This window comes from Bos grunniens, chromosome 1, assembly GCF_055505025.1.
Source record: "Bos grunniens cultivar Pamir isolate PY7600 chromosome 1, Bosgru_T2T1.0, whole genome shotgun sequence".
In the NCBI taxonomy this organism is placed as follows: Eukaryota; Metazoa; Chordata; class Mammalia; order Artiodactyla; family Bovidae; genus Bos; species Bos grunniens.
In genome coordinates, this window is record NC_141165.1 from 86,547,989 (window position 1) to 86,573,052 (window position 25,064).

Here is a 25,064-nt window from a genome sequence, read left to right on the forward strand (position 1 = left end):
TGTTGCACCCCTGTCTGACTGCAGGGGGCGCCCGTCGCCTGGGAATTCGCCAAGCTGGACCTGATTCAGCCGGCACGCTGGAGCCTACTGTGAGGGCTGGGCTGGCCCTCCGATTGGGAGTGGGCCCTCCCCCTGCCTCTTCTCGGGAGGTAAAGGGGTGAGAGGGTTCTCTGTTACCCTCAGGATGGGCACTAACCACGCTGCTTCCTACCACCCGTGTATCCAGGTGAAGGGGGTGTGGTGAAGATGCGAGGGAAGAGTTGGATGAGCATCCCAGGGCCCCGTGAAGGTATGCGCTTGTGTGTGCATGCCTGTTTGTGTGTTGGGGGCCCAGCCTGGGGAGGTGAGTGATGATACAGGACTTGGCTCCAGTTCTCCCTAAGCTGGGTCCTCTTTGAGGCTGCCCTTCCCTCTTCCTCCGCCCCAGGCCCAGCCTCACCCACCCCTCTGGCTCTAGCTCTTGGGCTCCTGGCCAGCTTCCTTCAACCCAGAGACTCCAGTTCTATCTCACCCCATTTGCCTTGGTCCCAGGGTCTCCCCTGTCCTAAACCCCCTTGTTTTCTCAGCTTTCAGAATTAACCTTAGGTTCTGGGGAGGGATGCAAGGTACTCTCCACCTTACAAAAAGGCAGCCCCGTTTTAACCTTGTTGTAAAAGGCCTCAGCGGCCACATTAAAAATCCTCAGGGGCCATGTTTACAAGTAAAGCTGAAGCAGCCATCCCTGTCTGGAAAGCCCACAATGCATGGTCGCATGTGTGGGGACGAGGACATGAGACTCTTTGAGCCCTGGACCCCAGGGGTGTATGTGACTCACAGATCTGTGTGAGGGGCTTGTTTGTATGCGTTTTGAGAGCACAGCTCTGCCCAGGCTGCTGAGCAGTGAGGAGAGGCTCTCAGTCCTCCTCCCAGATGGGAGTCCTCAGGGTGGTCCTAGCCTCCACCAGAGAGGAAGAGGATTCAGGAACCTGGGCCAAGGCCTGGATGGGGGGTGTTCATGGAGCTGGCTCACCCCTTCTTCTGATTCCCTTACATTCTCTCCCCCAAGCCTTGGGCACCCTCAAAAATTCTTTCCTGCCAGGCTGGGGGCTTCCATTGAACTATGCCCACCTTCCCTTCCTGCCTTCTCCACATTTCTGCTGAGCCTGCCCTTGACTCCCAGACACACCCCTCGCAGTCTTTGGCCCACTGATATGGGGAGGGGTGTTATCAGGATTGAAAACAGGGCCAGCTCTCCACACACAGCCCAGAAGCCCTGCAGTCCCTACCGCCCCTTGGACAGGAACCAAGGAGTGACCCCCACCCCTGCAGGGCTGTCAGCTGCCCACATGTCTGGAGCCACTCTGTGGGGTCCCCAGGCCACTCCTAGAACAAAAGGAAGGAGGGGGAGCCTGGAAGTAGACACCCCTTTTTCAGCTTTACACCTTTCCTCCATGACCTTCTAGAAGGTCAGGGCATGTGGGGTGGGAAGAGCCCTGGGCCAGCAGTTGGGAGACCTGGGTGTCACTCAGCTCTGCTACCAACTAGGGTGCTATGGGAGTGAGCCTCTTTCCCCTGCTTGGCCTCGGGGCCCTTGTCTGTAAACAGGGAGGACCATCATGGCTAGCTCACAGTGGTCAGAGTCCTAACTCGTTAGAGCTGGAAGGGCTTTAGGGGTTACTTCATCCAGGTGCCCCTGCACCCTCAATCTCACACATTTTCACTAGAGAGAGAAGGGATGGGATGACTCAGTGTCCAAACGTGTTCGTTTCTTGGGCTGCCTCTCCTGTTCCTGCTCCGGGCACCACCTTGGAGGAGGAGGGACTTGGGCAGTCCCACAAAGACAGCAGGACATGTCAGCGCAGGGCCTGGGGACAGGATAAGAAGGCAGGCCTAACTCTGACTCCAGTTCTGCTGGGAGCGATAATGATACCCTGCTGCCTTGCCTTCGCCCTGCCCTGCCCACCCCACCCAAGGGGGCCCTGCCAGTGGCTGAGGGTGAGGCAGGGCAGGGAGAGACAGGGCAGAGGAGGTGGCCGAAGCCTGGAATTGGGGAGCCAGAGTCCTCATACCTCCCAGAGAGCGTGCCCCTTGCTGGCTGAGCCTCCTGGGCTCCTGGGCACCCAGGTGACTCTCCAGCCATGCCCACATCCTCTTCCAGTTCCTGCACACGGAGCGCAGTGGAGGGAAGGGGCTGGGCTGACGGTTTGCCAGACCTGTCCTGGGAAACAAGCCTTTACTGAGCCTCACTGGGCCAGGACCTGGGCGAGCTGGTTCACATGATCTCCTTTAATCCTCACAACAACCCTCTGGAGTTGTTATTCTCACCGTGGACTTGAAGAAACTAGAACTGATTGAGCAAACAAATCACTTCCCCGAGGTCACACAGCTGCTAAGTGGCGGGGCCAAAGCTCCTTATTTAGTCTTTGTCATGACACTGTGCTTCCTAGGCAGTTTTACTTTATTTCAGTTCAGAGTAGTGGCTAAGGCATGGGCTCTGAAGCTGGGCGGCCCACCTATGATGGGATGAATCATTGCTGCTGTTGTGCCTTTGTGAGGGTTCATTGTGCAGTGCATGTGGAGAGCTTGACCCTGGCGCTGGCACGTGGGAGGTGCTTAATCAGGGTAGCAATCATCCCAACAATAGGGTCCAGGTGATGCCTGAGTTAGGACTTTATGACCTGCTGGGGCCTTGGGGATACCAACACTGGGGCTGCCGTTGGGTGTGGGTTTCCTGGTGGTCAGGCAGCAAAAGAGAAGCGTGTCGGGAGAGGAGGTTTGTGGTCTTGTGTTACAGAAAGTCAAGGCATGTTTGTATCCCCCAGCCAAAGGGGAATGGAGGTGTGGGCTGAGCATGTTCAAGGGAACAGCAAGATCACCCCACCCCCACCCCCAACGGCTGTGCTCTCCCGCAGGCTGAGGGGTTTCCTGTTAAGAAAGCACTTGTTACATCTATTTCGAGGCCAGGGGGTGTCTTGGGTTGAAGGAAGTCAAGGCGGTAGTCCTCTAAACGCTATTCCCCCGGCCTCGCTCAGAGCTGCCGCCCGCCGCCCCCGCTGGCTCTCCCTGTAGCCCCCTGGTCTGTCACTCCGTGTCTGTCTCCGCCTCACCTCCTCTCACCTTTCCACTCCGTGTCTGTCTCTGCCTCACCTCCTCTCACCTTTCCACTCTGTGTCCTCTCTCTCTGCCCTCTTCCTCCTTTCACTGTCTTGCACGCGCTCCCTACAATGACTCTGCCTGTCTCTCTCCACCCCTCACCACCTTTCTTGGACGACTGCTTCTGGGAACAGAAAGCAAACTGTCTGACGGCTTTCAAGTAATAATTTTCAAATGTGATTCTTGGAAGCCCTTGGGCCTGGGTATGGAAACCTCTAGAACTCTGGGCCAGGCCAGAGACAGGGCCTGCACAGGGCACCTTTGTCTCTGACCGGGGCTTCCTCTTCCAAGCCAGGTACATGCTCCCCCAGCTGCTTCAGCTGCTTCTGCTGCTTCTGGGACTGTTTTGCTGCAGAAATTGGAGATTCCCACACTAGGAGGGATATCCCCACACTGAATATCCAGCTTATTTCTCAGTGAAAAGAAAACCAAGACACTGGCACTGGGAGAGAGGCTCAGCAGGGCTTGTCCTGGGATGATAGAGCTAAGTAGAGGCCAGGCAAGACTGGGTCCCTGTCTCCTGCTTCCCACCACTCCCCGTGGGTCAGAGGCCTGGACTGTAAACAGGAAGGGCACTCATCTTCTGGAGGTCTGGTATAATAACTTGGCTCCCACAGGCAAAAATCACAAAAGTGACGACAGTGATAACTATCAGTTCGATGCTAACCGAAGGCTTAGTGCTTGGCTTATATTATCTCATTTAATCCTCAAAATGATTTGTGGAGAAGATGCTGCAGTTACTTTTGTGGGCGTGACCCTGGACAGTCCTTGGGCCTCCCTCTCCTGTCTACAAGGATAGAGCTTTCTGGAGGATCCCTGGGGCTATTCCTGCCCTGCCCTCCTGGGAGTCTTTGACTTAGTGGCTAGGCACGAGTGTCCTCGGTCTGGGTACAAGCCCCGAGGCAGACTGGGCCCTAGGCAGGGCTTTTTCGATGACCCATTAGGGTCCTTCGCCTGAACCTCCTCTGTCCCCTAGTCGGGGGAACGGGGGAGCATTAGGTCACCAAACAGGAGTACCGATCCCTGGGCAGGACCCTATCTGGGCTGGAAAGTCTTCTGCCCAGTTGTCCCTAGGTATCTGTTCTGCAGCCCCTGCAGACACAGCATGGAAAGAACACTCCCGCCTGCTCTTTGCCTGGCCAGGCAGTGCGATGCCAGGATGGGACAGCAGGAGAGTGGGGTTGGAAGGCAGGCCCTGTGCTTCCTAGTGATAAGGCCACAGAAAAGCCGCTGGCCTCTCATCGTCACCGCTGTTACAGCATCTGCAGAAGCCCGGCTGCCTCCAGTGCTTGAAAGACGCGCTGAACTTTCACTTCTTCACACCCGCCACAGCCCCGCAGGTGTGGGGCTACAGTAAAGGGAGCCTTGTGAGGGCTAGGCCTGGGCTTGGGGAGCCTGGCAGGAGTAACCCTCACCTGCCTCCGGCCCTCTGTCTCTACTTCCTCTGCTGGTTCTGCAGGCTCTGGGTTTGGATCATTTGGAAGTGGCCAGGACTGAGGATGGGCCACCTCTCTTTCAATCTCAGACAGACCCAGCCTGGTTCATGTTCCCTGGATGACTTCTCAGCTCGCTCTCTTCCCCACCAAGTTTCTTCCCTAGGGAATAACTGGCCAGATTTGGGTTTGGGGCAGGGATGCGGCCCTTTCTGCTCCTAGCTGGCACCCCCAACTGCCAGCCTCACTGAGCCCCTGGCGAGGAAGCCTCTGGAAGGCCAAAAAGTCTGGTTGTTTGAACCCTTGGCAGCGACGTGTGCTGCCTCTGCCTTGGTCCAGGGGCTCCATCTGCCTTGGATACAATCCAGACCAAAAAGTAAAGGAGGTTTGTTCCTGAAGCGGAGACCAGAAGTAGGCACACAGAGGGCTCTGAGCTTTGGAGTTGAAGCTTTTAAAGATTTGTTTTGTTTAAATATCCTGCTGCAGGAACGAGAAGCCCCAAATCAAACATTCCTGAAACATGAATTTCAGGTGGCTTTAAAGGAGCAGTTTGTTTGGTTTCCGTCCCACCCGGTTTATGCTCAGTGGGGTCTCGGGCACTGGGCCCTGGGGCTTGGTGGAGGGTCCACGCCCTTCCAGGCTCACCGTCCTGTCTCACCCGGAGCTCCTCAGCACCAGCTCCAGCCAGAGGGCCTCTGGTCACAGCCAGGCCCCCAGGGTGCTCCCCGGGGGGCGGCGCACAGCCGTCTCAGGGAGGGAAGGCGCCGCCCGTCTGTCTGCAGCTGCCTTTCCCCTGCTGGCCACACACTCATTCTTGAGCTCTCTCTACCCTTGATCTGGGGGGTCAGACACACTCTGGACTCTCCTCCTAGTCAGGGATACTCTGCCCATGACTCTCTCACCTCCTGTCAGGGTATCTCCCAGGTCCTATGCCTGGGGTGTGCCCCACTGTGGAGAACTCACTCCTTCCCTGGCCTCAGCAGTGCTGGGCCTGGCTGAGCCTCTGTCTTCTCAGGTCCTGCCAGTTTCCCAGGCTCTGGCCTTAATATTATTTTAATGTTTTATTGGGGCATAATTGACAAGTAAAAGTGTAAGACTTTTAAAGTATACAACATGATGATTTGTTATCTGTGTACATTATGAAAGGGTTCCCCTATCAAACTAGCCTTAATTTTATTTTCTTTTTAAAAAATTTGTTTGTACCAGGTCTTAGTTGCAGCATGTGGGATCTCTAGTTGCGGCACAGTGGGAACTCTCAGTTGCGGCACGTGGGATCTAGTTCCCTGATAAGGGATCAAACCTGGGATTGATCTGCTCCCCTGCACTGGGAGCACAGATTCGTAGCCACTGGGCCACCAGGGAAGTCCCTAGCCCTAATTGTCTATGATTGAATTATTCCCCTGAAGTCCCACCAGAGGCTCAAGGTCTTTCTGAGTCCCAGTACCAGGGGGAAAGAAGAGTAAAAGCAAAGGCAGACCCAGCTGTTGAGTGAGAGGAGCACCATTAGTGTGAAGGAGCAGCTGGGGGCGCTGGGGGGTGGATCCAGGGGAGAGGGTGTCTGGAGTCCCAGACCTGTCCCAAGACTAGTCCAAAGGGTGTCCCAAGGTCAGCCTTGATGGTGAGAGGAGCAGGATTAGGGGACTTCTCTGAGCAGCCTCATTTGCCCTCCTTGCCCCCTGGGGGCCCTTCTGTGGAGGCCATGGTAGGACTGGGTGGGTACAGGGAGGAAGGGCTCTGGGTGAAGGGGTATCCAGAGGAGGGGACCAATTGAAGGCCTATTCCTGTCATTCAGGAAGAAGCTGATAAGAAGGCTGAGGCTTGGGCTGGGATAGTGGAGATAAAAATCCATCCATTCATTCAATAAACACTGAATAATCACAGCATACCCAGGAGGCAATGAAATTCATTTTTTTTTAAATGTGTTCATGTATAATTTAATTTAAAAGTATACTATTGTATATCATGCTATATTTAAATATAATCTTAAATTGTGTTTATATATTTTTAAAAGGAGCTTTCCTGGTGGCTCAGTGGTAAAGAACCTGCCTCCCAATGCCGGAGATGCAGGGTTTATCCCTGCATCGGAAAGATCCCCGAAGAAGAAAATGGCAACCCACTCCTGTATTCTTGCCTGGGAAATCCCATGGACAGAGGAACCTGGCCAGCTATAGTCCATGGTGTTGCAAAGAGTCGGACATGACTTAGCAACTGAGCGCAGATGTATTTTTAAAAGACTGGAAGCAAATTCATCAGATACTTGTGGTAAATGAGCAAGTGTTTCCTAACAAAGGGGATTCTGGCTGCCAGTCTGGGTTTTGACACATCTGATTCCTAAGCCCAGCACTTCCTCTGCTGGGCTGTGTGACTGGGAAAAGCCCTTCCCGTCTCTGGACCTGTTCCCTCATCTGTGCAATGAGAATGTGGAACCAATGAGAATGTGGAATCAGAGCTCTTTCCAGCTCTGACGATACCTGAGAACACTGGGGACTAGGGGGCAATAGACGCTTTCATTGGCTTGGCCGGCTGCTCTGCTTTGACCCGGGAGCTGGGTGCATGCCCACTGCAAACCCGTTTGCTGCAGGGCTCCATGAATGGGAGGTGGTGGCCTCCACAGCCTGATCTGCTGTCAGCCTCTGATCTCAAATTAGAATCACGCCTCTTATCCCTTTATATCCGCTTTGAATCATGAAAGACCTCTTCCACCCTTCAGTTGCTGGGAAAGATTGAAGGCAGAAGGGGAAGGGGGCAACCAGAGGATCAGATGGTTGGATGGCATCATCGACTCAATGGACATGAGTTTGAGCAAACTCTAGGAGATAGTGAAGGACAGGGAAGCCCGGCAAGCTGTAGTCCATGGGGTCGCAAAGAGTTGTACACGACTGAGCAACTGAACAACAACCCTTGAGTTGCAGCCTCATGACTTGGATCAAAGTAGGCTGGGAAGGAAGTGAGGGAGCCAGCCAGGATGGGAGGTGACATGTGTTGAATACATGTTGTCTGCGCCCCTGCCGCTGTATGCCTGACTCTGTGTGTGAGTTGTTCTTCTCTGTGTGTAGGTGTTCTTCTCTGAAGTGGCCTGAGGGGCAAGTTTATTGCCTGGGCAGGAGGAGGTGAGGCTCAGAGAAGTGACACGCCTGCTGGGTCGCACAGCTGGTGAGTGTGGCTCCGAGACTGGGACCTGCTGCCTCAGCCTCAGAGCTGAGAGTAGCCAGAGCCTTGGGCCGCACTTCCCAGGACAGAAGGGGTTATCCAGCTGCTGCTAGACGCCGCTCCTGCCCCTACTTCCAGACTTTTGTATGTGGAGGCAGGCGTTTAAATCCACTTCTGGTTCTACCCATTGGAAACACATTCCTCTTTCCTAGAAAACAGAACTGCTCTTGCGCTTTGTTCTCAGGCCTCTGAATCACTGGCTCCCCAGCAGTCGGCAGATTCTCTGTCATCCTTCTATGGAGGCCGGACGTCTGGTTCCCGTGGGAAGCAGCCTGTTGAGCAGAAGAGAATTCAGGGTCTCTGGCCGTCCCGCCGGCCCCTTCCCGTGGAGCTAGCTCCCGGGCACCTACTTCTTCCTTTCATAACATCCTTACTGGGTCAGCTGACTCTGTCCTTTTCGCTCCAGCCTGCTCCCCACGGGCTGCTGCGTGCTCCCTGCCCCACTCCCACATGTTGTTGTTCAGTCGCTCAGTTGTGTCCAACTCTTTGTGACCCCATGGACTGTGGTAAGCCAGGCCTCCCTGTCCTTCACAATCTCACGGAGTTTGCTCAGGTTCATGTCCATTGAGTCCTGGTTTTTTCTTCTTTTTCTTTAAGTTCTAAAATAGGAGGGCAGGGGAAATTATGTCCATTTTTCTATCTGGCCTCAGATTTTCAGACAACCATTCAAGATAAAGAATAATTGTTTGTTTGTTTTTTTAAATCAAATGCTATTGCTTTTCTGTTTCAATTACTGGTGTTACAGTAATGTTTTTCTAGTGTTCACTATACATGTTCAAGAATTCTGTAGTATTGTGGGTTAACTGGCCCTCCTTAGACTAGCCTGAGTACCTAAATACCTTAAAAGCCCTATTTCACTGGGAGAATATCTCTTGACCACACTTAGATAAAGTTGGGGGCTGCCTGTAATTAACAAATTCAAACCTGCCACATCTTGGGTAGGATTCTTTTTTTTTTTAATTTTAATTGGAGGCTAATTTCTTTATAATATTGTGGTGGTTTTTGCCATACATTGACATGAATCAACCACAGGTGTACAAGTGTCCCCCTGTCCCAAACCCCCCTCCCATCTCCCTCCTCATCCCATCCCTCTGGGTTGATGCACCAGCTTTGAGTGCCCTGTTTCATGCATCAAATTTGGACTGGTCATCTATTTCACATATGGTAATTATACGTGTTTCAATGCTATTCTCTCAAATCATCCCACCCTCGCCTTCTCCCACAGAGTCCAAAGTCTGTTCTCTGTATCTGTGTCTCTTTTGATGTCTTGCATGTAGAGTCGTCATTACCATCTTTCTATTGGGTAGGATTCTTAACTTTGCTTATTTGGCTTCTAGCTCATACCTCTAGCACCATCCCGGAGGTTAGATGAGGTCAGATATGGAAACATAAGAGGCGCCAGTAAATATCCCACATTGCCTTCCCTTTTTTACTGTCTTGAGAGTTCACATCTCAGCCTCTCTGAACCCTGATTTCCACATCTGTGGAGTAACAGTCCTGGAGTTGTCCTGACTGCCTCATAGGGTGACGTACCAAGAAAAGCATGTGAAAGTGCTTTAAACTGATGGCGCAGAGCACAGTCACAGGGCTGTTATATGCAGGCCCTGTGCACCACTTAATTGGCTTGTTTTTGAAGTCCCCACACTCTTAACTCCTCACTGGGACGGGTCACTGTGAGCTCATGGAATCAGGCCCTGCCTGCCCACACAGCTCAAGAGACCTGAGCTTAATAAGGCCACATCTGCCCTCGTCCCCTTGCCTGGTCTCTGCCATCCTGGCACTTGGTCCTCAGGCACCGACTGGCAGGAGGCATGTACTCTGACAGTGGCCTGCAGTTGGGACTCCCAGGATGTCTCCTTGTTCCCTGTGCCCCTCTGACTGCCCGCCTGGGGCATGGAGGGCCCTGGTCCTGGTTCTCCAGGTGGCTGGCAACTCCCCCAGGCAGAAGTTTCCCCCTGCCCACAGTTGCTGCACCCTGCCTGGGGTATGGACTCAGGGCTGCTGTGTGTTACCTTGGGGTCTCTTAAAGTATGCTGGAACAGCCTACATGTGCCTTCCCCAGGGGACTTTGTATATTAATAAACATTGTGCTCACTTCAGCAGCATTAAAAATTGGAACAATACAGGACTTGGTGGTTTGGTGGTTAAGAATTCACCTTGCAATGCAGGGACACGGGTTGGATCCTTGGTTCAGGAAGATCCTATATGCCGAGGGGCAACTAAGTCCATGAGCCCCAGCTACTGAAGACAACATGCCTAGAGCCTGTGCTCTGCAGCAAGAGAAGCCACTGCAATAAGAAGCCCGCACACCGCAACTAGAGAATAGCCTCTGTCAGGAAGCCACCAACTGGCAGGAGGCTGCTGCTGCTGCTGCTAAGTCGCTTCAGTCGTGTCCGACTCTGTGCGACCCCATAGACGGCAGCCCACCAGGCTCCCCCGTCCCTGGGATTCTCCAGGCAAGAACACTGGAGTGGGTTGCCATTTCCTTCTCCAATGCATGAAAAGTGAAAGTGAAGTCGCTCAGTCAGGTCCAACTCTTAGCGACCCCATAGACTGCAGCCCACCAGGCTCCTCCATCCATGGGATTCTCCAGGCAAGAGTACTGGAGTGGGGTGCCATTGCCTTCTCCGCTGGCAGGAGGCAGAGCAACCAAAACCCAGCCCAGTCAAAAATAATAAATAAAAACTTTAAAGGGTAGTGAAGCATTTATGACAGTGAATATTAGAAAAGAATATAGCTAGCTCAAAAGCTGACCAGTAATTGAAGGATTGGAGATAGGAGTTTTTAAAATGGATCGAAGGAACAAGAGAGGCTGCATTTATTAACGTATTGCATGGGCTCTGTGTTCTTTAGCAAAGTATAATTTTTACAAAGTGAGATGATTTAAAGTTGATTTAGTGACAGGCACCAAGTAAAAAATAGAGCAGGTGATGGGCAGATATGGTAAAAGTTGTGACTGGAAGTTGAATGACTGAAGTTTGGGAAACACTGTTTTCCCATTCAGTGCTCCCGGCAATCCTGTGAGTAGGTGTTATTGTCTTGTTTTCCAGAGGGCGGAAACAGTCACAGAGAGGTGAGGCGAGTTGCCCAAGGTCCCTCAGTGAGGGAGTGGAGGAGCTAAACAATGACCATGGCCAATCCTCAGTGGGGAGGTGGGGCCTGGAGAGAGGGGTCCCCACCAGACCACTGAGGCAGGGGGCAGTGGAGCCCTGGGAAGGCGATTCAGCACTCTCCTCTCCGATGGTGAACTGTGCCAGGAAGGGGCCTGTCCTTGGACCAGAGACGGTTGCTTCAGACTGGCTGACCTCACGCCTGTGGCGGGGCAGGTAGTGAGACTGATTGGGGGTAGGGGAGAGGATGGTGAGAAGGAGAACCTGGCAGAGACAAAAGGCAGGCAGAAGCATGCCAGGCTGGGCCCCAGAGGGACCCAGCACATGGAGGAGGAGCTAAGTGACTCACCTCCTGAAGTTCTCTTAACCACTGGTCAGGCTGGAACTGCCTTCCAGTGGGCCCGTAACCCACGACCCAGTGGTAGGGTTTAAGGCAGAGGAAAGGTGTAAACTCTGCAAGTGCATCCCCACCCACGCAGACACACAGAAACGGTCCCTGCAACAGCCGTCCCCCTTCTCCACCACACACACACACTCACACACACACACACACACACACACCATGAGTGACACACAGACACACAGCCCCTGTCCCTCCCAGTCACCCCTGCTTCTCCAACAAACACACACCCGTGTGTGCCACAGTCAGTCCCGTTCTCCAGCACACACACACATACACCATGAGTGAGGTCAGGGGCCCTTCCTATTGGAACATGATAGCAGGCCTTTTGTCCTGGTGACTTCTGTAAAACTCTTAAGGAGTATTTTCCCCTTTGGAATGATGATTGCTGATCTATCTCTCTCTGCCTTTGTTCTGTTGTCCCCATAGAGTTTAATGGCTTAGAAGTCTCTGGCTGCGATTCTCAGAGATGCAAACAGTGGTTCAAATAGAACTAGCAGACAAGGAGCTCACAAGGTGAGCTCTATGCAAGGGGTGGATTTCTTGGGTGAAAAGCAAAGGTGGGGAGGTGAAAGATGAATGAGGTGGTCTTGGCCTGAAGGGCCTTTGAGACCCCAAGGGGGAAGAGAAGGGAGATTGCCTGAAGCTTAAGTGACCAGCCGGCAGAAGATTCCAGTAAGACTTGTCAACTGAAGAAGAACACACAACCTGAAAGTTATGAGTTGTGTTTTATGCAGGGACCTTGCTGAAGGCTATAGCCCAGGATACAGCCTCTCAGATCCCTCTGAGGAACTGCTCCAAAGAGGTAAGGAAGGTGCCAGGATATATAAGCATCTGCCTACAATGCAGGAGACCCGGGTTCGATCCCTGGGTTGGGAAGATCCCCTGGAGAAGGAAATGGCAACCCACTCCAGTATTCTTGCCTGAAAAATCCCATGGACGGAGGAGCCTGGTAGGCTACAGTCCATGGGGTCACAGAGTCAGACACGACTGAGCGACTTCATTTTCTTTTCACTTTGAAACATCAAATAATTGCTGCTAATCATGAAAAGCAGACACCTTGAGTTAATGATTTTAGTGCGTTTCTGTGTGTAGGAAGATGCAAGAATCTGGGCTCATTGAAATTATTCCTTTGATATGTATCTTATCTATCTAGGGCCTGTATTCTTTTGTCTCCATGCTAAATTTTCCTCGGAGCATACTGGTGGAGAGGCTGCCGTGACTGATGGCTTCATGGTGGGCAGCACTGGTTGTTAACAGAAATGGCAGGCAACGCTTTTTGTCAGCCACTTGAAGATGACACCATAGAAGGGTGGTCACAGTGAAGTATGTGACGTCCTCAGGGGCTGGAGCCCACCCTTGGGAGGAGGGTGGGATGTCAGAAGGGGTTTCCTCTTCCCTGGGAATGGTGGCAACTGAAGAAAATTTGGTCTCACGTGTGTTGTGTGAGGCTTCATGCACAAGTCACAAAACACGTTCCCTTGCAAGCCAGGTGAGGGAGGCATAATCAGTGCCAGCAGACAGATGAGGAAACGGAGGTTCAGGGGAGCGGAGGCAGCTGCCCAGGGAACCAGACTAAGGCAGTTAAGGACACATCCAGACAACTGAAGGGAAGGCCAAGTCAAAAATTGGGCTGGGCATGGGGGACGGGGTGGGGGCACAGGTGGCTGCTCCCAGGTCTGCAGAAAAAGGATGCATGAGAGAAGAGAAGGCTAAAGTGTGGTCTCTGCGCACCAAGAGCAGCTGCTGGAGAAGCAGGCTCAGGTGATTCATCAGGAAAGAGAGGGAGGCGGGGAGGGGCATGTGCAGAGACATCGGGAGGGTGCTCGCTTGTTGGCGGTGATGGGAGGCGGGCACAAGTGGTGGTTACCGTTGGTGGAGAGAGAAATATTTCTGGTACCGGCTAAGAGAAACCTCAAAAAACTTTCAATTCCAGAACTGAATATCTGTTTCAGAGATTACACAATTCTCTTTTAATTTTTTTAAATAAACCTTTTCTTAAGTCAATTCTGGTTAATACCTTGAGCTAAGACAGGGAGGGAATAGCAGCTACTTGTTGTCTAGTCTCTACCGTCCTGTAGGAATACGGCTGTGACCTCACTGAACCTCTCAACCACCTTCAGAGGCTTCTACAATCACCCCCATGTTGTAATTGGGGAAACTGAAGCACCAAACGGTGAGGTACCTAGCTCAAGGCCACTCAGCCAACAAGTGGCAGAGCTGAGATATGACCCAAGGTTGGCTTGTTCTGTCCGAAGCTAGTTCCCTCAGGTACTGCAGCTTCAGAGCTCGGAGTACCTGATACCCTGGCTCCACTGCTGCCTGTCTTCACAAGATCCCAGTGACTTCGAGATTGCTGGTTGTTTTTTTTTTTTAATATATATTTATTTATTTACTTGGCTGTGCTGGGTCGTAGTTGCAGCATGCAGGATCTTTCAGTTGTGGCATAAGAACTCTTGGTTGCAGCACATGGGATCTAGTTCCCTGACCAGGGATCGAACCTGGGCCCCCTTCATCAGGAGCTCAGAGTCTCAGCTACTGGACCACTAGGGGAGTCCCAAAGATTGTCCTTATTTTGAAGTAAACACTTTTTCCCCCTGACTACAAGAGTGAAACATATCTAGTTTGGATATTTTTTTAACATATAGAAAAACATAAAGAAGAAAATTGAAATTATCTCTCATCCTGGAACCCTGTTAACATATGGGGGAAACACCACTCCAGTCTTTCTTCTATCAACATACCAATGTAACAAAAATCTCCAACATGCTCTTTGGTCATTTTTAACAGCTTTATGGAGATATAAATGACTAAACTGGACATAGCTTCCCCTGTGGTTCAGCAGGTAAAGAATCTGCCTGAAATGCAGGAGACACCTGAGACACAGGTTTGATCCGTGGGTTGGGAATATCCTCTGGAGAAGGAATGGCAACCCACTCCAGTGTTCTTGCCTGGGAAAGCTGATGGACAGAGGAACGTGGCGGGCTACCGTCCAAAAGGTCGCAAAGAGTTGGACAAGACTGAGGGACTAAGCACACACAGACTGCACGTGTTTAAAGTGTACAGTCTGATGAGTTTGACGTGTACGTCTGTGAAATGCCACCACAATCAAGATACTGAGCTACACTTGTCAAACAATTCCCCGAGGCCTTTTTATATCTCTCCTTCCTCCAGTCCCCTCCCTGTGAGGCTGTTACTTTGTCAAAGCTGTACTGCTTGCCGCACAACAAGCCGATAAACAGATGAGTTGCTGGGGCAAGGAATAGCAACTTTATTCAAAAAGCCAGCAGACAGAGGAGACAGTGGACTAGTGTCTCAAAGACCCATCCTCCATGAGTTAGAATTCAGGCCTCCTGTTTTTACTAAAAAGCAGAGGGGATGTGACTGGTTGTTGCAAACTTCTTGGTGAAGGAATCCTTTGTTCTTGCAGCTGTCCAGGCAGGTCTGGTCACAGTGTTCCTATAAACCTTCAACAAGACAGAAGTTATCCTCTGTTCTCCATCTTTTGATCTCTATAGGAGATCAATGGAATGGAATGTGTTATACTTTTAAAGATCAGAGCCTTGAGAATGGGCTTTTCTGTATCTTTCAGGCTATAGGCAACATTCTCTTAACTTGTAGCAAAAGCAGACAAATACAAAGATTAAAGGATCCACTATGGAGTCAGATTTTTTCTTCCCTGTGACAAGGCCAGTGTCACAGGCCTGGGTAGCAGGCGCCTGGCCCAGGTTTGCCTAAACCCTGGCTCTCAGTCGTGGTGTGCTTCAAGGAGCACGAACAATGCTACCTTCTGAGGTCAAAGGGCGCTTTTGATTTTGTGAGCTTCCTCCAGCAGCGTGGCCTCCTACTGGGTCCACTCCCCTCCTCCCTGGGCTCTTAGCCCTCCGCCTCTAACCAGCCCTGCAGACCTGCCTCCTTGGATCTGAATCTCCCAGTTCCCTGAAGTTGGCCCACCTCCTCCTGGAGCTCAGTTATCTCCTGTCCGGGAAAGTTGCTGAGGTCCCTGGTCTCAGATGTCACAGGTGCTTTCTTAGCAATTTTTGCCATTCAAGTGGAGCAGGAGCTCTGATGGAGTCATCTTTGAGGGGGTACAGCAAGCTCTCTGGAAAGCACCCACACTTTTTTTGCTGCTTTAGATAGACATCTTTCTGAATCTCATTACTCATGCACTTTGTTGAGCAGATTTCTGGTATAATTTAATCTTCTCTCTATGACTCAGGGCTGCCTTGGCAATCACATTTGTTAATGTCAGGTAACTGAGGGAGTGTGTAGTGTGGGTGGGGGGATGGGGGACCAACCTCTGCGGTTTTACTGGAACTTACTTTCTTGGAAAGCCCACACATGGCCTTTAGCCTCAGAAGAGGAGAGGAGGTTTTGTTTCTGCCTGGTCTATCTGCAGCCTAACATGCAACCAAATTTATTAGCAAATCGAAAGCTGAAACAAGCTTCTCTTAAATGGCTTTCTCATCCTGTATCAAAATAAGCATCCAAGGCACCCAGATCTGTACCTTGTTGGACGGTTCTCTGTGCCCTTTCGCACATATTTTCTCCTCTGATCTTCACAATAACTCTGTGAGAATAGCTGGGCAGGCGCTGCTGCCCACTCAAGATTCCTGCTACACAGCAGCCTCAAAAATTAATTCCAGGTCCATTCACGACATGACAGGGAGAATATACACCTTCAAGAAGGGTATATCAGAGTCTGTCTCTGTGACCTTGGGGGTACAAAGAATTTCTTGAAAGCACTAACTGTTAAGAAAAAGATCAATAAATTCCACTACATTAACATGAAAAGCTGACATGTCAGCATAGGTACATCAGTTGTAACAAATGTACCGTTCTGGCAGGAGATGTTGGCAGTAGGTAGCTGTGCCTGTGTGGGGTCCGGCAGTGCATGGGAAATTCTCTGTATTTTCTGTTCTGTAATTTTGCTGTGAGCCTAAAACTGCCCTAAAAGATTAAGTCTTCTTAAGAAGGAAGGAAACTTTCTCTTCCTTAAAAGATGCTATAAAAAAAAAAAAAGATGCTATAAATAAAGTGAAAAAGTGAAGATACTGGGAGCACACAGCCAATTCAGTATGGGGTTAGAGTCCAGAGTACATCAAAAGCTCCTAGAAATAAATAAGAAAAAGACAAAGTACTACCAGGTGTTTTGCGAGAGACCTTGTTAGTAAACACAGAAAGATGCCCAACTTTGTTAGGAATCAGGAAAATGCAAGTTGAAGACACCAGGAAGTACCATTTTACGTCTATCATATTGACACAGGGGATAGCAATTAGGATTATCTTGCTGAGTATATTGTTGCTCTGATTGTTGCTACCCAATCAAGACTTGCATCTGCCCTCTAGACCCAAAGAGCACTTCCCTGAAGGGTCCAACGTGCAGGAGCTTCAGGGCAGCAGCATTTATCGAATCAAAAAACCTGTAAGTGAGCCATGTGTGTGTGTGCTAAGTCACTTCAGTCAGTCGGGTCTGACTCTGTGCCACCCTATGGACTGTAGCCTGCCAGCTGTCCATGGGGTTCTCAAGGCAAGAATACTGGAGTGGGTTGCCAGTATTTTAGCTTTTCAAAGTAAAATGGATAAATGGTGTTATGTCATGTAACAGAACATGGCAGAGAAATGAATAAACCTCAGCTTCATTCATTAACAAGTAAATTTCAAGAATATATTGTTGAATGACATATTCATTTCCTGGGGCTGCCATAACAAAGTACCACAGATAGGGTGGCTTAAACAACAAATAAATTCTTTCACAGTTTGGAGGCTAGAAGTTCAAGATCAAGGTGTTGGCAGGGCCATGCTCCCTATGAAGCTGCTGGGGGATGGATCTGTTACAGGCCTTTCTCTGAGCATCTGGTTGTTCTTTGACTGACCAGACTGATGGCAACAGAACTCCAGTCTTCCTGCAGTCTTCTGGTGTGTGTGGCTCTGTGTCCAAATTTCCCCCTCTTTATAGTTATACCCACTCTAATAAGACTTTGATTTGCCATGCCTTGCAGTTTGCAGAATCTTAGTTCCTCAACCAGGGATTGAGATAGATATTATCACTATTTGACAATGGAGGAAATTCAGGGATACAGAGGTTTAAATGAAGATCACTTAAGTGGCAGAACTGAAATTTGTTTTCATGTCTGTCTGACTCCAAGCACCAGGCTCTGCTCTCAAAACCACCATATTTGGGACTCGCCTGGTGGTCCAGTGGCTAAGACTCTGTGCTCCCAATGCAGGGGGCTTGTGTTCCATTCTTGGTTAGGGAACTAGATTCCACATGCCACTAGTAAGAGTCCGCATGCTGCAACTAAAGATCCTGCGTACTGCAGCACAGTAAAAAAAAAAACAAAAAAAACACTATATTTTGCTTCTTTGCCAGCAAAGATACAGTTGCTTTTAGTTCAGAGGGTATTGATAAGAGCCAGGGTTAGAGTAGACATTGCATTGAAAAGAAAGAGATTACAATTAAAAAAAACTTTTTAAAATTTTATTAGAATATAGTTGATTTACAATGTTGTATTAGTTTCAGATGTACAGCAGGGTGATTCAAATATATATATACATATACATATATACATGTACTGCAAGGAGATCCAACCAGTCCATTCTGAAGGAGATCAGCCTGGGATTTCTTTGGAAGGAATGATGCTAAAGCTGAAACTCCAGTACTTTGGCCACCTCATGCGAAGAGCTGACTCATTGGAAAAGACTCTGATGCTGGGAGGGATTGGGGGCAGGAGGAGAAGGGGACGACAGAGGATGAGATGGCTGGATGGCATCACTGACTGGATGGACGTGAGTCTGAGTGAACTCCAGGAGTTGGTGATGGACAGGGAGGCCTGGCATGCTGCGATTCATGGGGTCGCAACTGAGCAACTGAACTGAACTGATACATGTATTCATTCTTTTTAGTTTTTATTTTATTTCTTTATTTTATTGTGGGGTGTTTTTTTTTTTTTTTTTTTCCGGTTATGTCTTGTGGGCTCTTGGGCTTTTCTCTGGTTGCAGCATGCAGGCTTAGTTGCTCCAAGGCATGTGAAATCTTAGTTCCCTGACCAGGGTTTGAACCCGTGTCCCCTGCATCGGGAGGTGAATTCTTAACCGCTGGGCTACCAGGGAATTCCCTATTCATTCTTTTTTAGATTCTTTTCTCATATAGGTTATCACAGAATATTGAGTAGAGTTCCCTGTGCTATGCAGTAGGTCCTTGTTGGTTATTGATCTTATACATAGTAGTGTGTGTATGTTCATCTCAAGCTCCTCTCCTGATTTATCCCTCCCCACTACGTTTCCTCAGAGAAGGCAATGGCACCCCACTCCAGTGTTCTTGCCTGGAGAATCCCAGGGACGGGGGAGCCTCGTGGGCTGCCGTCCATGGGGTCACACAGAGTCAGACACGACTGAAGTGACTTAGCAGCAGTAGCAGCAGCAGCAACTACATTTCCTCTTTGGTAACAATACGTTTGTTTTCAACATTTGTGTCTGTTTTTATTTTGTAAAGTTTGTTTGTGTCTATTAAAAACAGATTCCACATATACGTGACATTGTATGATATTTATCTTTCTCTGCCTGACTTACTTCACCCAGTGTGACAATCTCTAGGTCCATCCATGTTGCTGCAAATGGCCTTATTTCATTCTTTTTTATGTCTGAGTCCCACTCTAATGACCTTATTACTTCTATGAAGATCCTCTATCTAAAAGAGGTCACATTATGTAATGCTAAAGGTTAAGGCTCATGGACCATATTCTCTGAGAGGGACACAATTCAATCCAAAACAAATTTTAAAAAGTGGCAGAATACATTTAATGAGATACCATTTACATAAAGCTTGCTGCTGCTGCTGCTAAGTCGATTCAGTTGTGTCCGACTCTCTTCGACCCCATAGACAGCAGCCCACCAGGCTCCCCCGTCCCTGGGATTCTCCAGGCAAGAACACTGGAGTGGGTTGCCATTTCCTTCTCCAATGCATGTAAGTGAAAAGTGAAAGTAAAGTCACTCAGTCGTGTCCGACTCTTCCTGACCCCATGGACTGCAGCCTACCAGGCTCCTCCATCCATGGGATTTTCCAGGCAAGAGTACTGGAGTGGGGTGCCATTGCCTTCTCCACATAAAGCTTGAAGTGAAGTGAAGTGAAGTTGCTCAGTCGTGTCCGACTCTTTGTGACCCCATGGACTGTAGCCCACCAAGCTCCTCCATCCATGGGATTCTCCAGGCAAGAATACTGGAGTGGGTTGCCATTTCCTTCTCCAGGCGATCTTTCCCACCCAGGGATCGAACCCAGGTATCCCGCATTGCAGGCAGACGCTTTAACGTCTGAGCCACCAAAGAAGCCCATAAAGCTTAGGGATACATAAATGCTTGAAAGTTTAATGAGAGAGGAGTGATCAAGATGGCTGAGTAGGAAGATGCAGAACTTACCTCCTCCTACAGGTACCCCCAGGCTACAGCTCCTTATAGAGAAACTGTCTATGAGAACAACCTGAAGACTGGCAGAAGAGATTTTCCACAACTAAAGACAGAAAGAAGGAACCTATGAGATGGGTAGGAGAAGGGGAGATGTGATATAGTAAAGACCCACACAACTGGGTGGGTAATCTACAAACAGTGGATAATTATAATTGCAGAGGGTCTCCCCAAAGAGTGAGGGGTCTGAGCCCAATATCAGGCTCCCCAGCCTAGGGGTCTTGCACCTGGAATTGAACCCCCAGAACGTCTGCCTTTGAAAGGCAGCCGGGCTTGCATTCAAGACAGCTGAAGTTTGAAACAGAGACTCTACTCTTAAAGGGCTCATGCAAAATTTCACACACTCCAAAGACCCTGTGCAGAGGCAGTAATTTGTTAGGAGACTGAGTCAGACCCACTTGCTGATCTTGGAGAGCCTCTTGGATAGGCAGGAGGTAACTGGGACTCTTTATGGGTCCCAGTGGATGTGGGCAGCAGCCATTTTGGGGAGCTTGCTCTACCTCAGGGACACTGGAGCTGGTGACATTCTCTCCTTAGCCTGTTGACACCAGGGGCTTACCCGCCAGCCAGTGAGCCAGCACCAGCCCCAGGCCCCCAGGTCCTGTAGCCAGACCCCTGGAGACCTGGCCCTGCCAACCAATGAGCTGGCATTAGCCCTGGGACACTTCAGGCTGCATGGCCAACCACGTTGGGATGCAGCCCTGCCTGCCCACAGCTGGCAGCCTCTGCTCGGGGCAGGGCCTGGGGCTGCCCCATGGGCAAGGGGCCAGCCCTGCCTACCAGTGCACCCACAGTGGTCAGCCCTGCCACAGCAGAAGGTTCACACAGCTCACAGAGTGGGACCCCCCAAGAGCATATCTCTCTGGTGACCAGAGGGGAATGTGCTGCTTGGCCCCATAGGGTGTCTCCTACCTACGGCCACTTCTCCAAGAGAAACATAACCAACCTCCATAATACATGGAAATAAAAACAGAATTGGTGAGAATGAGGCAACAGAGGAATATGTTCCAAACGAACAAACAAGATAAAATCCCATAAGAAGAGCTAAGCAAAGTGGAGATAATCTACCTTAAAAAGAATTCAAAGTAATTCTTTGATCACGTAGATATTCGGGAGAAGAATGGATAAACACAGTGAGAAGTTTAATGAAGAATTAGAAAATATAGAGAAGAGCCAAACAGAGCTGAAGAATACATAACTGAAATAAAAAAAATACACTAGTAGGAATCAAAATTAGATGATACAGAGGAACATGTCAATCAACGGAAGACAGAGTAGTGGTAACTACCCAAACTTAACAGAAAAAAGAATTTTCAAAATGATGATAAAGAGACCTCTGGGGCAAGATCAGGGATACTAATATTCACATTATAGGGGTCCCAGAAGGAGAAGAGAGAAAGAGGCAGAGAACTTACTTGAATAGACAATAGCTGAAAAGTTCTCTAACCTGTAAGACCTGAATAGATATTTTCCCAAGAAGACACACATGACCAACAGACACATGAGAAGATGCTCAGCATCACCAGTCACCAAGAAAATGCCAATCAAAACCACAAAGAGATATCCCCTCATACCTGTCAGAGTGGCTGTTATCAACAAAAATATAGTAAGTGTTGTCAAGGATGTGGTGAAGGGGAACCCTTGTACACTGTTGCTCGGAGTGTATATTTGTGCAGTCTCCATGAAAAACAGTTTGGAGGTTCCTCAAAGATTAAAAATACCATTTGATTCAGCAATTTCACTTCTGGGTGTTTTCCCAAAGAAAGCAAAACACTAGTTTGGAAAGATAAATGTACCCTTATGTTCATTCCAGTGCTATTTTCAGTAGCCAAGATATGGAAGCAACCTAAGTGTCCATTAGTAGATGAATTAATAAAGAAGATATGATGTATATACAATAGAATACTACTCAGCCATAAAAATGAAATCTTGTCATTTGTGAACACGATGGGCCTTGAAAGTGTTTTTTAACTGTATAATACTATTGATTATTTTTATTTAATTTTTAAAAATTTGTTATTGAAGTATAGTTGACTTACAATGTTCTTTTAATTTCTTTTGTACAGCAAAGTGATTCAGTTATACATATACATATATATCCCTTTTTATATTATTTTCCTTTACTATTTATCTCAGGATAGTGAATATAGTTCTCTGTGCTATACAGTAGGACCTTGTTGTTTATCCATTCTATATGTAATATTAATGGTTTGCATCTGCTAACCCAAACCCCCAGACCACCCCCCTCTCCCGTCCCCTTGGCAACCACAAGCCTGTTAACCCCCAGACCATCCCCTCTCCCCGTCCCCGTCCCCTTGGCAACCACAAGCCTGTTCTCTGAGCCTGTGAGTCTGTTTCTGGTTCACAGATAGATTCGTTTCTGTCATATTTTGGATTCCACATATAAGGGATATCATACAGTATTTGTCCTTTTCTTTCTTTTTTTTAATACTCATTTTTATTATTTATTTACTTGGCTGTAGTTGCAGCATATGGGATCTCGTTCCCCGACTAGGGATCAAACCCAGGCCCCCTGCATTGGGAGCGCAGAGTCTTAGCCACTGGACCACCGGAGAAGTCCCTGTCCTTTTCTTTCTGACTTACTTCACATAGCACGATAATCTTTAATTCCACCCATGTTGCTGCAAATGGCATTATTTCATTCTTTTTTCTGGCTGAGTAGTCTTCCATTGTGTGTATGTACCTCATCTTCTTTGTGCATTCATCTGTCAGTGGACGTTCATGTTGTTGTCATCATGTCTTGGCTATCGTGAACAGTGCTGCTATGAACATAGGGTGCATGCATTTTTTTGAATTATAGTTTTGTTAGGAGTGGGACTGCTGGATCATATGGTAATTCTATTTTCAGTTTTTTGTGGAGTTTCCATACTGTTTTTCATAGGGGCTGCACCAGCTTATGTTCCCGTCAACAGTGTAGGAGGGGCCCCTTTGTGCCACACCCTCTCCAGCATTTGCTGTTTGTATACTTTCTCATAATGGCCATTCTGACTGGTGTGCAGTGATATCTCATTGTAGTTTTGATTTGCATTTCTCTAATAATTAGTGATGTTGAGCATATTTTCACATGCCTCTTGTCCATCTGTGTGTCTTCTTTGGAGAAATGTCTATTTAAGTCTCCTGCTCGTTTTTCTACTGGGTTGTTTATTTTTTTGTTGTTGGGTTGTATGAAATATTTGTTTATTTTGGAAATTAAGCCCCTGTTGTGGACCTTGAAAGTATTACACTAAATGAAATAAGTTAGATGAAGACAAATATATGATTTCACTTATATGTGGAATCTAAAAACCAAAACAAATGAACATGCATTACAAAGTAGAAACAGACTCATTGATACAGAGAACAAATAGGTGATTGCCAGAGGGGAGGGGAGTGGGGGAAGAGGGAAATAGTTGAGGGAGATTAAGAGGTACAAACTTCCAGTTACAAAATAAAAGAGTCACAGGGGTGAAATGTGCAGCATGGGGAATATAGGCAATAATATTGTAATAACTTTGTATGGTTACAGATGGTAACTAGGCTCAGTTGTGATGATTGTTTTGTAATATATAGAAATATCAAATCACTATGTTGTATACCTGGAGCTAACATAGTGTTTAGGTAAATTATACTTCAATTAAAAAAAAAAACAATTTTAGTGAAAAGAAAGGGAATGATAGATGACAAATCTGGAATAGTGGGTATTCCTGAGCAGAGGAGAGAAGGGCGTGATTAGGGACTTCAGATGCCTTTTGTTGTCGTTGTTCAGTTGATTAGTCGTGTCCAACTCTTTGTGATGCCTTGAAATTTCAGATGCCTTGGAATTTCAGATGCCTTGGGATTTCCTGTTGCTTAAACTGACTGGCAGAGGAATTGGTTTGTTTTCATATCCTTTATAATATATGTGTTACTTTTATGCAAGAAGCAATTCATAAAAAGTATAAACTTTTAAAAACAGAATCAGAAGAAAAGACTTGGAGGCAAGTATCCACAACACTTTGGAGGAGTTTTGCTATTAAGGGGAGGAGTGAAATGGGGTGATGGCTGGGGCTGGGGGGATGAGGGAAATTTTCTTGTTTTATATGCAAAGAGCTAAGTTCAGAGAGATGAAGTGTCTCACTGAGGCTCACACAGCTGCCCTGGGTCAGCGGGGAGTGGCTCCCAGCTCCTGGCCCCCAACACAGTGCCCCCTCCAGCCCTACAGCTGCTGCCTCTTTCTGTGGTCATTATGAGGGTCCTTGGATACTGGGCCTCAGGGTGGTCCCCCTACTCCTATGGGAATTCCAGGACCCAGAGCCTTGGAGCTGGAGGGACCAGCGCTGCCTCTTGACTTGACTGGTCTTCTCTCTCACTTGTCTCTTATTGTGACATGAAACCAGCTCCAGACATGTGCCTGGCTCTTCTCTCTGGTCAAGAGCAGACCACCCACCCACACGCCTGCCTCTGCGCTGTGAACCTAAGACCAGCTTTGCCGAGTTTACAGTAGAAGCAGGGTCTGAGATACCGTCCTGGAGGGTTTTCCTGGTTCTTCCTGAGAGCCAGAATGTAGTCATGAGGCCATTAGCACTGAGGCTGTCAAAAGAGAGCCCCAAATGACCCCTCAACTCTTCTGGAAACTGGCGCTTGGTCCAGTGGGCTGGAGCATTTGTGCTCTGCTGTGACCCCAGCTGTCCCTGGCATGATGGGGCAAGCTCAGCTTTAGCTCAGTCCATCCATCAAGAAAAGGGAACGGTGTTCCCCTTTGTGTGCCTTGTGTTCTCCTGTAAAAGGATGGAGTCAGATGGGGCCATCTCTAAGTCGCTTCCAGCCACAGAGATTCTTGATGTTTTGTACGATGTCATTTGAACCTACAAAGTTAGCTCATAGAGACACAGGGGCTCTTTTTTATTTTGCTGAAGTGCCAGAGAATTCAGTTCCCCAGCACCTGAAGGAGTCAAATCCAGCAGAAGTCCGAGGAGGGAAGGTCTGGGGTCTTCTGAGCACCAGCAGGGACAGAGCACAGAGCACCAGCCAGCTGTGCCCTGTGGCCAGAAACAAGTGTTAGGAGAGCCCGGTCGGCCTCAAGATACTCGGACTCAGTGTCTTCACTTCTGGAGAATTTTTCTAAAGAAACTGTCAGATATGTAGGTAACAGTATATACATAAGTGTGTTATCACAGTACTGTTGAAAAATATTGAAAAACTTTATAAACAACTCAAGTGTTCAGAAATTGGTGACTAGTTGAATACATTTTGTGTCCATATCATCACGTACCAGGAAGCTATTAAAAATCATGTTCGATCCCTGCTTTGGGAAGATTCCTCATACCTCTGAGTACTAAC

General features: G+C 48.7%; 1 protein-coding gene across 1 annotated transcript in view; it reads left to right on the forward strand.

Moving 5' to 3' along the window:
- TFRC (transferrin receptor) overlaps nucleotides 1-25,064 on the forward strand; it is a 149,169-nt gene that overhangs the window by 10,344 nt on the left and 113,761 nt on the right. The gene's annotated exons all lie outside the window — the stretch shown is intronic.